Source organism: Trichechus manatus, unplaced genomic scaffold (assembly GCF_000243295.1).
Source record: "Trichechus manatus latirostris isolate Lorelei unplaced genomic scaffold, TriManLat1.0 scaffold00036, whole genome shotgun sequence".
In the NCBI taxonomy this organism is placed as follows: domain Eukaryota; kingdom Metazoa; phylum Chordata; class Mammalia; order Sirenia; family Trichechidae; genus Trichechus; species Trichechus manatus.
Genome location: NW_004443972.1, coordinates 15227179 through 15238440, shown reverse-complemented (window position 1 = coordinate 15238440; position 11262 = coordinate 15227179). Strand labels below are relative to the sequence as shown.

Here is an 11262-nt window from a genome sequence, read left to right as displayed (position 1 = left end):
ATGTCACTAAACTGTGCATGTAGAAGTTTTTGAAATGGTGTATCTTTGGCTATGTGTATTTTCACCAAAAAAAAAAAAGTTTGAGAAGTTAAGAGGGTTGACATGTTGTGGGTTGTTAACCAATGTCATAAAACAATTTGTGTACTACTGTCTCATGAGAAACTATTTGTTCTGTAAGCCTTCACCTGAAGTACAATTAAAAAAAAATGGCTATGATGACAAACTTTTCATTACATTTTACCACAACAACATTTTTTAAAAGGTGACAAAGGTAAACAGATATGTAATTATTTACTTATTATTTGGCAAAATCCAGGAGTTTTACAATTGTTGGTGGGGCTATGGGGAAACTCTAATACCCTGCTTATGGGAACAAAACTTGATATCTTCCTATGGACAGGTATTTGGCTTTATCTTTCCAACTTTCATATACAGTTGTCCCTAGAAGCAACAATTCCATTCCTAAGAGTACATTTCAAATTTTAGATGACAAATACACAAAAAGATATATGTATAAGGCTGTTAATCATAGTTCTGTTTTTAGTAGCAAAAGGCTAGAAACAATTCCAATATCAAGAGGGGAATGGTTGACTAAATCTTGGTACAACTTGAAGCTATAATTTAAAAAGATTGAAGAATATCACTGTATAGTGCAGGAGAGATTTCTAGGATAGATTGTTAAAAAAAAAATGAAATTCAGAATACCGTATATCATTCTATGTTTGCTATGTTTTATCTCGGGATGGTTCAGAAGTTAAGATCCATACTAAAATACAAACAGAAATGAGAATGGAAAATACAGAAAAAAAAAAAACCTAAGAGTCATATGGGACACAGTGCAAAAGTATAACACTGAGTAATCAGAATTCCCAAAGGAAAAGAGAGATAGAATGGAATAGAAGCAGTATTTGAAAAGATTATGGCAGGAATTCTCCAATACTGATGAAAGGTATAAACCTAATGATTTAGGAAGCTAGAAATCGCAAGCAGGACATTAACAAAGAAAGGCTCACTTTGATATATTGTAGTAAAACTGCTAAAAAACAAAGACAAATTTTAAAGTGGCCAAGAAAACAATGTATGTTCATCAAAGGAGCAACAATAAAACTGATACCTTTCTTTTTTACATAAATAATGTAAATCAGGAGATAATGAAATGATATATTCAAACTGCTGAGAAAAAATTTTAGAAAACCTGCCATCCTAGAATTTTATGCCTGGCCAAATAGCCTTCAAAAGTAAAGGTGAAATAAAGGCATTTTTAGAAGAAGGGAATTCATCACCAGGCTCAAAATGAAGGAATTACTAAAGACTTTTCTTCAAGTGGAATGAAATTTTTCCAGATTAAAACTCAGAGATGAAAGAAGAACATTGGAAAGAGTAAATATAAATAAACTTGGTTATAATAAAAACTGTGTCTTGTCAGATTTAAAATATATAAAGACTTAAAATACACACTAAGGGCTGTACACAATGAAGATGGGGGTAAATGAAGCTAAATTGTGTGAAAGTCTTGACATTGTCAGGAAGTAGTAAAAATTATTTATATTAGACTTCAATGAGTCAAAGATGCATGTTGTAATACTTGCATGTTTTAACTTTAACATAATCACTAAAATAAAAACAAAAAGTATATAACTAATAAGCTATTAATGAAGGCAGTTTGATGACTAAGGTGCACCTGTCCCAAGCCGTGATATTTTCAGTTGCCTCATATGCATGTGAAAACTGGACAATGAATAAGGAAGACCAAAGAAGAATCGATATCTTTGAATTATGGTGTTGGTGAAGAATATTGAATATACCATGGACTGCCAGAAGAACAAACAAATCTGTCTTGGAAGAAGTACAGCTAGAATGTTCCTTAGACACGAGGATCGCAAGACTTCGTCTCTCATACTTTGGACATGTTATCAGGAGGGCCCAGTCCCTGGAGAAGAACACAGTGCTTGGTAAAGACGAGGGGTAGCAAAAGAGAGGAAAATCCTCAATGAGATGGATTGACAAAGTGGTTGCAGCAATGGATTCAAGCATAACAACAATTTTGAGGATGATGCAGGACTGGGCAGTGTTTCCTTCTGTTGTACCTAGGGTCAGTATGAGTTGGAACCAACTCAACAGCACCTAAGAACAACAACATTAATGAAAGGGAAATGGAAAAGTAAAAATGCTTAATTTATAAAAAATTTTTAGAAGACATGAACAAAAGGATAAACGAACATAGAATAAAATTATTTAATATATTACTAATTACATTAAATGTAAAAGGAAAGACAGCTCCATTGAAAAGATGGATAAAATATATAAACTCACTATATGCTACTTATAAAAAATACTTTAAATGCAAATACAAAAAGTTGAAAGAAAAAGGATGGAAAGATACATGCAAATACAAAGAGAAAGCTGTTATATAGCTATATTAGTGTCAAAGTAGTCTTTAAAGTAAAAAGCATTCTATAAATAAAGTGTAATATTTCATAATGATATACACATTATTATTAGGTGTGGTCAAGATCTACTGTATACATCCATTCCTAACTTATAGACTTGGTTAGGTTCCAAAGAGCAGGTCATTATGCAAAAATCAGTGTTACGTGAAAATAGAGGTTTTTTTTTCTATTTTCAGACCATCCATTTGTCCATTTTTTTTTTAATTTAGAAAATATGATCGTAGAAGTAGTAACAGCTATGATTTACTGATATGCTTATCACTGTGATGAGTCCAATTATGGATTATTCCTCTATAGAGAAGGAGGCTTGGAGGAGACAAAGCTGGCTAAAGCTGGCTGTGTGACTGGAGGACCCACAGCTTAACTACCTCACCTTCCTCCTGTGCTGTATCAGAGCCTCCTTCTCAGAGCTGCCTCCAGGGCGCTACTCTGCAAGTGAAGTGTTCAAGATCCTGGAGCCTACTCTACCCTCGGGCCTGGGGAGCCATCCAGGTTTGGGGATTCCTGTGAAGGTGCTGGGAGCCTGGCTGTGGACCCCAGCTCCACCAAGCAAGGGAGGCTTCAGGCCCAGTTTGGCTAACTCTGGGATGTCATTAAACTTTCACACATTTCTTCCAAACACTCTCTCCGATGCCTCTTTTTTCCCTCCCTTTCCACCCCACAGCAATTTTGTACTGTAGATCCTCAGGCTGCATAACGTTGGGAACCCAGAACAGGCACCTGCTGGCTTGGTGCTGCCTGCGCATCTACCTGAGGCCATGGCCATGGAGGATGCCTGCCCTGAGCATCAGCTGGATGCTGTGCCCTGGCCGGCAGGAGGGAGTGGAGGGCCTCGGGCAGCACAGTCCAGCTTCCCAGAGGCCACCCAGAGATCCTCCTCAAGGGAGGGGACACTGCAGCCATTGCTGCCATGCCCACCACATAGTTAATGTGCAAAATAGTTGGATAGTAGATTTTTTACTATTGTCGTAAAACTGAAATGTCAGATAACGAGATAGTTGATAAGTGAGGAGTAGGTGTAATTCCATTTATATAAAATTTAAAAACTGTCAAAAGTAATCTATGGTGTAGGAATTCATGATACAGTATTTTTTGTAAGGAGCTCTGATGGCGCGGTAGTTACAGCGTTCAACTGCTAACCAGAAGGTCGGGTTGAAATCCACTAGCTGCTCCACTGGAGAAAGATGTGGCAGTCTGCTTCCATAAAGATTTACAGCCTTGGAAGCCCCATAGGGCAGTTCTACCCTTAACGGCAGTGAGTTTGGTTTTTGGTTTATTATTTTTTGTGAATGATGATTAACCAGTAACTGGTTGCTGTCAAATTGATTCTGAATCATGGCGACCCCATGTGTTGCAGAGTAGAACTGTACTCTGTGGGTTTTTAAGTCTGTGACCTTTCAGGAGTGGATCACCAGGCCTTTCTTCTGAGGACCCTCTGGGTAGGTTTGAACTGCCAACCTTTTGGTTAATAGTTAAGCACATTATCGTTCTTGCCACCCATGAGTGATACCCAAAATCAAACCTCTTGCCGTTGAGTCAATTCCGACTCATAGCGACCCTATAGGGCAGAGTAGATACATACTGAAGTAATTTCAGATTACTGCACTATAGGGTTTCCAGGGAGTAGCTGGTGAATTTGAACTGCCAACCTTTTGGTTAGCAGCCAAGTTCTTAACCACTACGCCACCAGGGCTCCAGGAGGTACTAACTGGGAGGGTGTATGCGATAGGCTTCTGAAGTAATGTTCTATGTCTCAAACACTTATTCACTTTGAAATATTTCATCAAACTCTACATTTATAGTTTGTGTGCTTTTCTTCAGTTTATTATCGTTTAATATAGAAGCTTATTAAATAAAGCTATCCTTTCTCAAATGAAAGAAAGCATATCAACCAAATGCCATATGTGGACTTTTTTTGTTTTCTAATTCCAAAATACCAGTTATAAAGAATGTTATGAGATAATTGGGGAAATTTGAATAATGATTGGATATTTAATGTTATTGAAAGTGATTGTTGATTATTTTAGGTGTGACAATGGTACAGTGGTTATTTAAGAAAAGTTTTATCTGTTAAAGATACATACTGAAGTAATTTCAGATGAAATGATAGAACACATGTGGTTTGCTTCAAAATAATCCTGTTGGGTGAGGAAAGTGGGTAGAGATATAGAAGGACCATATATGCCATATGGTCAGAGCATTTTAAACTGTGTAAGGCTATGTGAAGGTTCATTATACTAGTTTTTCTACTGTTTTAAATTTTGGAAATTTATGTAATAAATAATTAAAATTTAAAAATGAAACCAGTCCTTTTCATTTGAAATAGCTAGAAAAATTTTTGTTTCCTACAACTAGACTTTGATATTGTTAGGTGTTCGAAAGATGTTGGATATAATCTAATCCACTCATTTAGCAGACAAAAAAACTGAGGCCCAGAAAAGTTAAGTGAGTTGGCTTACAAGCAATAACTAGTTAGGTAGACCAGTATCAGAACTCAGATTTGATTCCTCATTCCAGTTTTCTTCCTGTTCATTCAGTTACTTACTCATTAAACAAATGCTTATTGAGTCACCACTGTATGCTATGTACCTAATTGAAACACTTGTGTCAAATGAAATCAGTCAAGAATAACTTATAGACTGAGAAATGAAAAAAATTAACAAAATAGAAACCTGGGGGAACAGAAGCACCAAGGGGCAGGTAGAACAAGGGGTGTCAGCAAAGTAGCTTGAGAAAGAAAGTTAGACAAAACTAGGATAAGAACTAGGAGTGAATATTCTAGTGGAAACCATTTGGATAGAGGTCATAATGGGACAGTGACTGAATAAAAGTCTCCAACAGGTACAGTAAAATTATATAATGTTTTTCTTATTGACAAAGGATATTGCCCACATTAAATGAGAGTTCTGCCAGACCTGAAAAGCACCTTCTTTTGCCATTTTTGGAGTGGAGGAGTATTTGTATATCTTAGGTCCTTTTATCTTAGTCACCAAAAAGTCTGGCAACACATCTCCCTGATTGAGCACAGATATTAAGGACACACAAAATGAGAACTTGTATATTGTTTATCTGTTGTGGTTAGTTTCATGGGGGTCAACAAGCATATGTAGCATGTTTTAATCCAAGCAAAATTTTGGATGAGAAAACTAATAGAATAACTTATAAGTCATCTAATTTGGTATCTTAAAACACATGCTGTATAAGGTTAACAGGCTACAATATTATGATGTTTACAAGTCTTATTTTAGAGAGAAAACTGAGGTCTTCTTAGTTTCAGTATTTTACTAGGCAGTCGACACTAATATTGTCCACTAGAATGAGCCAGGATTCTTTGGAGAATAGCTGATTTCATGTTTGCAGAAGGAGAAAATAAGACTGGTTTGGAATATATTATTGTTGTGAGAAAGAAAGAAAATCCTTTCCAAGATTCTGAAAGTACTGACAAAGATGTCAACTTCAAAGAGCTTTTATTGGCTAAGTTTTGACTATTTGAACGTGAAAAAGAAGACCCTGATTACAATAGTTGGAAGCAGTTGAATCTGTAAAAAGCTATAAGTTCGTGATAATGCTCAAAAGGAGCAAGTAAATGTGCTTAGTAAAGTCATACTTATGTGAGTCAATCACTTGATCCCCAATTACAAAAACTACAAAAGTATGTAACTCATGATAACTAGTTAGTTAAATAATCATTCACCAAGGTTCAAGAAGTGGATTGTGGGGAAAAAGATTCGTAACTATGGTTCTTAGACCTTACTCCCAAATATAGATGTGGTTGCAGGTATGTTGAGGCAACATTCAAGGAAGTCTTAGGCCTCATTCTGGACAAATGGTCAGGGAAACCTGGGATCTGACCTACATACAACTAACCTGCCTCCTAGTAAACTTTCAGAAATATGTGAGGGGTATGTTGTATATTTATACTAGGTTAGCTGGCAAGCTCTCCTCATAGTCTCAAGCAATAGGAGATGTCAGGAAGCTATAACAACCCTCTCTCTCCAAAAGAGTAAAATAGATGCTACTCGGTGGTTCAGTGGTCGAATTCTTACCTTCCATTTGGGAGACCTATGCTTGATTCCTGGACAATGCTTCTTATGGGTAGCCACTACCCATCTGTCAGTGGAGGCTTGTGTGTTAGTATGATGCTCAACAGGTTTCAGTGGAACTTCCAGACTAAGACATACTGCGGAGAAAGGCCTGGCAATCTAGTTCCAAAAATCAGCCAGTGAAAACCCTACGGATCCCAATAGTCTGATCCACAGCCGATCATAGGGATGGCATAGGACCAGGCAGCATTTGTTCCATTATGCATGGGGTCACCATGACTCGGGCCAACTCGATAGCAGCTAACAACAACAACATCCCTTGAAAACTTTTTAGTCAGTCTGGGTAATATCACCATCAACTGTGTATTTCCAAGAGGTTTCTGAAGAACCCAGGATGCTGTACAGGATGCAGCATTGTCTCCTTTTTATATTGTATTTTAATGAAAACCATGAAATTCATCTTTACCTCTTGGAAAGGGAGATTTATAGGAAGAAAAAGTAAACAATAATGACAGTTCTTGAAGAGTATTTATGTAAGCTGAGATCGTTTGGATTTGATGATTAAAAAACAAAACAAAACCAGTTGCCACTGAGTTAATTCCAACCCATGGAAACCCCATGTCCTTAAGTATATTCTTTAACTGTATTATAATTTTTAAGTATATTCACCATTGTTGCACCATTTCCTCTTTAATGTTTTTGAAATGTGTACTGTATATCCTAATTTTTTTGAATGATTATGAACAGTCTTATGTTTTTAAGCAAAATTACTGTTAATATTTTTTTGCCACTAGAGAACTATTGTATCATATACAAAAGTTTAGGCTGGGTTCTCTAGAGAAGCAAAACCAGTAAAGCATATAAATATATATATACAGAGAGATTTATTTCAAGGAAATGGCTCACATGATTGTAGATGCTGGAATGTCCCAAGTCCGTGGGTCAGGATAGAAGCTTCTCCTGACTCACGTAGCTGCAGGGCCTAGTGAACCCAAGATCAGCAGGTCAGACAGCAGGGCTCTTGCTCATAGGCTGCGAAGATTAACAAATCCCAAGATTGGCAGGCAAGACAGCAGGTAAACTGCTAGCTCAAGACCCAAGAACCGGAGGTCAGACAAACAAGAGCCAGCTGCAGGATCGAGAGCAAACAAAAGCCCACGAGACTTGCCGGAATGTCCGCTTATATATTCGATGCAGGCCACACCCCCAAGGAAACGCCCTTTCAACTGATTGGCTACTCACAGCAGATCCCATCATGGAGGCGGTCACATTATCATATGACTGCCAAACTATGTCATAACTGCCAAACCACTGAGAATCATTGTCCCAGCCAAGTTGACACATAACCTTAATGATCACAGTATCTATGTGGATATGACATAGTAAGGTATTTATGATATGATGATAAGATTGACAGAAAAAAAAAAAAAAAGACAAAGGGTTCCTGGGATGAAGATGGAGTAAAGAATTATCAGGCCACTCTGAACTCTGACAGCATAGTTGTATACTTGGACAGCTCCCAAGAACCATTCTAAGAGTAGTTAAACAATATGATATAGTCAGGATTAATTTATAAAGGAACTTAGTGATGTGACTAGAAACTATCTATCCATGAGAATAGATATCCATGCTATCCAGGACCCATTAGAGGGAAAAATAATATAACATGCCCTCAAAGTCTAAACAGCCATTAATATAAGTATCTCCAGTGTTTGTCTTGGTGTGATATGAATATATGGGATTATTTACTAAGAATTATAAACTCTTTGTATCTACTAATTTTTCTGATATTCTGAGTATACCCGAACAGAGTGAGTTCATGTTCACTGATTGTGCAGGCCTTTGATGACTTTAGCTGGACTGGACAATTGTCCTTTCTGTTTAATTGGTGAAATAACTTCTTAAATATAAGTATCTGGTCTATAGTCTTCTTTCTAAAATTGGTACTTTTATCTCTGAACTCATTCAAAAGGTGTTTCACTGAATTCACTTCAAAAGGGTTTGGGGTAGTTAGTTGTGCTAGGAATTAGTTCTTTGTGTCCTGTATAGCTACTAATTCTTTTCTGTCTGAATGTGTGTCTCTCTCTTTCATGCTGTTTTTCACTGGGAATGATCCTTTTGGAGAATTAAGGTATTGCTATGGATCTCTGATGCCTCAGTAGAATTATGAAATACTACATTGTGAATCAATAGTTTTGACCATTCCAACATTGACAGCTTAGGAGTGAAGAAAGTAGAGAGGAAGTGAGTGCCAGACTTAGAGGACTGATATATTGAGAATGACAGAAAATCAAGGGGTAAAGCATATTGAGGTGCAATTTAAAATCATGAGGGCTATTATAAGAAACCACACTTAGACACATCACAATCTGAAACCCTAAGATAAAAAGAAAATCTTGAAAGCAGCCAGAAAAAAATTTTGCTTCACATATAAAAGAATGATGATTCAAATCATAGCAGATTTTTCATTAGAAATCATACCAGGAGACAGTATAATATATCATCTTTAAAGCAGAAACAATAAATAAGTTAACCCAGAATTTCATGTCCCATGAAAGTATCCTTCAGGAATGATGGCAAAATTAAGACAATTTAAAAAAAAAAAAAAACTAAGAAAAATTTGTCTCCAGCAGACCTGTACTACAAGAAATGTTAATGGACATTCTTCAAGTGGAAAGGAAATTTATATCAGCAGAAGACTTGGATCTTCAGAAGCAAATGAAGAACATAAAAAATGGTAAATATCAGAATAAAAATAAAAGGTTGTTTTTATCTTCTTAAGTTCTTTAAAAAAAACCTATGGATGTTTGAAACAAAAATTCTACCATTTGACCTTTGGGATTTTCAATGTATGCAGATGTAATACATAAGAAATACTATAAAACTAATACATAAAACTACTATAAAAATCATAAAACTATAGCATAACGTATGGAGTGTGCATTCATATGCATGTGGAGGAGGGGGAGGCGGTTAAAGGTACCTATATGTTTGCAAGATATTTTACATAAAATTTTCATCTAATATGAAAGATTACAGATATGTATTGTGATTCTTAGAGCAACCTCTAAAAATAAAAAATATATAAAGATGTATAGCTCAGAAGCCATTAAAAAAAACCCAGAAAAACCAAACCTATTGCCGTCAAGTCAATTCTGACTCATAGCAACCCTATAGTACAGAGTTGAACTGCCTCATAGAGTTTCCAAGGAGTGGCTGGTAGATTTGAACTGCTGACCTTTTGGTTAGCACCTGTAGCACTTAACCACTTGGCAACCAGGGCTCTGAAAGCAAATAGAAATACTAAGATAGAATACTAAAAAAATTACTTAAAAAAAATTTTTTTTGGTTTTAAAGAGCAGAAATTTATTTTCTCATAGTTCTGGAGGCAAGAAGTCCAAATTAGGGACTGGATTCTAAGGGAGGTCCCTCCTTGTTGATAGGCCAGGGTGTTTCTTGGCATTCTTCGTCTTTTAGACTATTTTTCACATTTACATTATTTTTTTAAAAAGTCAGGAAAGGAGGAACAGCAGCAGCAACAACAACAGTAGCAAGCACAAGGGACAAACAAACAAATAATAAAGTTGTTGAATGAAATCCAGTGATAACAATAATTATGTTGAATATTAAAAGTCTAAACACCCCAATTAAAGGGCAAAGATTATCTGAGTGGATAAACTATATGTTTTAGATACAAAGACACACAGATATGTTCAAATAAATGAATGGAAAAGCCTATACCAGGGAAACAGCATAAAATGTATGGAAAGGATAGGTTAATATTATGTAAAATAGCTTTGAAAACAGAAGATATTATCAAGAATAAAAAGGTATATTTCATAATGATAAAGGAACATTTCATCAGAAAGATATAAATGTGTATGCATCTAGCAAACAGCTTAAAAATACATGAAGCAAAAATTGAATTAATAAAAGAGAGAAATAGATGTTTCTACAACCATATTAGGAGATTTTAATACCCCTTTCTCATTAATTGATGAAACAACTAGAAAAAAATCAGTAAAGACATAGAAGATTTGAATAACACTGTGAACTGCCGTGATCTAATGGATATTTATAGACACTATACCAAATAACTACTGAATACATAGTCTTTTCATGTGCACATGTTATGTTCATAAAGATAGACCTTACGCTGGACAATAAAACAAATCGACAAATATAAAAGGAATGAAATTATACAGAATGTTTTCTCTATCCATAATAGTTAAATTAAAAATTAATGACAATAAGATAGCTGGGAAATACCAAATATTTTGAAATTTAACAATATACTCCTAAATGAATTATAGTCCAAAGAATAAACTGAAAAGGAAATTAGAAAATATTTTGAAGTTAATGACAAAAACACAGGATATCAAAATTTGTAGGATGCAGATAAAGCAGTGCTTAGAGGGAAACAATTTTAATTCCTTTAATTACAAAATAAGATAGGTCTAGAAACAATGACCTAAGGGTCCCCCTGAAGAAACAAGGAAAAAAAGAAAAGCAAACCCAAAGCACAGGGAGAAAAGAATAAAGATAAGACCAAAAAGTGACAACACAAAAAACAAACACTAGAGAATATTGATAAAACCAGAATCTGGGTCTTTGAAAAGAGAAACAAATTCACAGACCCCTACCTAGGTTGATCAATAAAGAGAAAAGACAAAAACCACCAATGTAAGGAATCAAAGACAGTTTTTCACTACAATACTAAAGACATTAAAAAGATAATAATAAGAGAATTTTATGAACAACTTAATGTC

At 35.5% G+C, this 11262-nt stretch overlaps 1 protein-coding gene across 1 annotated transcript in view; it reads left to right on the top strand.

Annotated features, from left to right (window-relative positions):
• Positions 1-11262, top strand: part of BAZ2B (bromodomain adjacent to zinc finger domain 2B) — a 463486-nt gene that overhangs the window by 58321 nt on the left and 393903 nt on the right. Inside the window, exon 2 of the mRNA XM_023730420.1 lies at positions 9127-9230. The gene's annotated coding sequence lies outside the window, so the exon portion shown is untranslated. The remainder of the gene's footprint in view (positions 1-9126; positions 9231-11262) is intronic.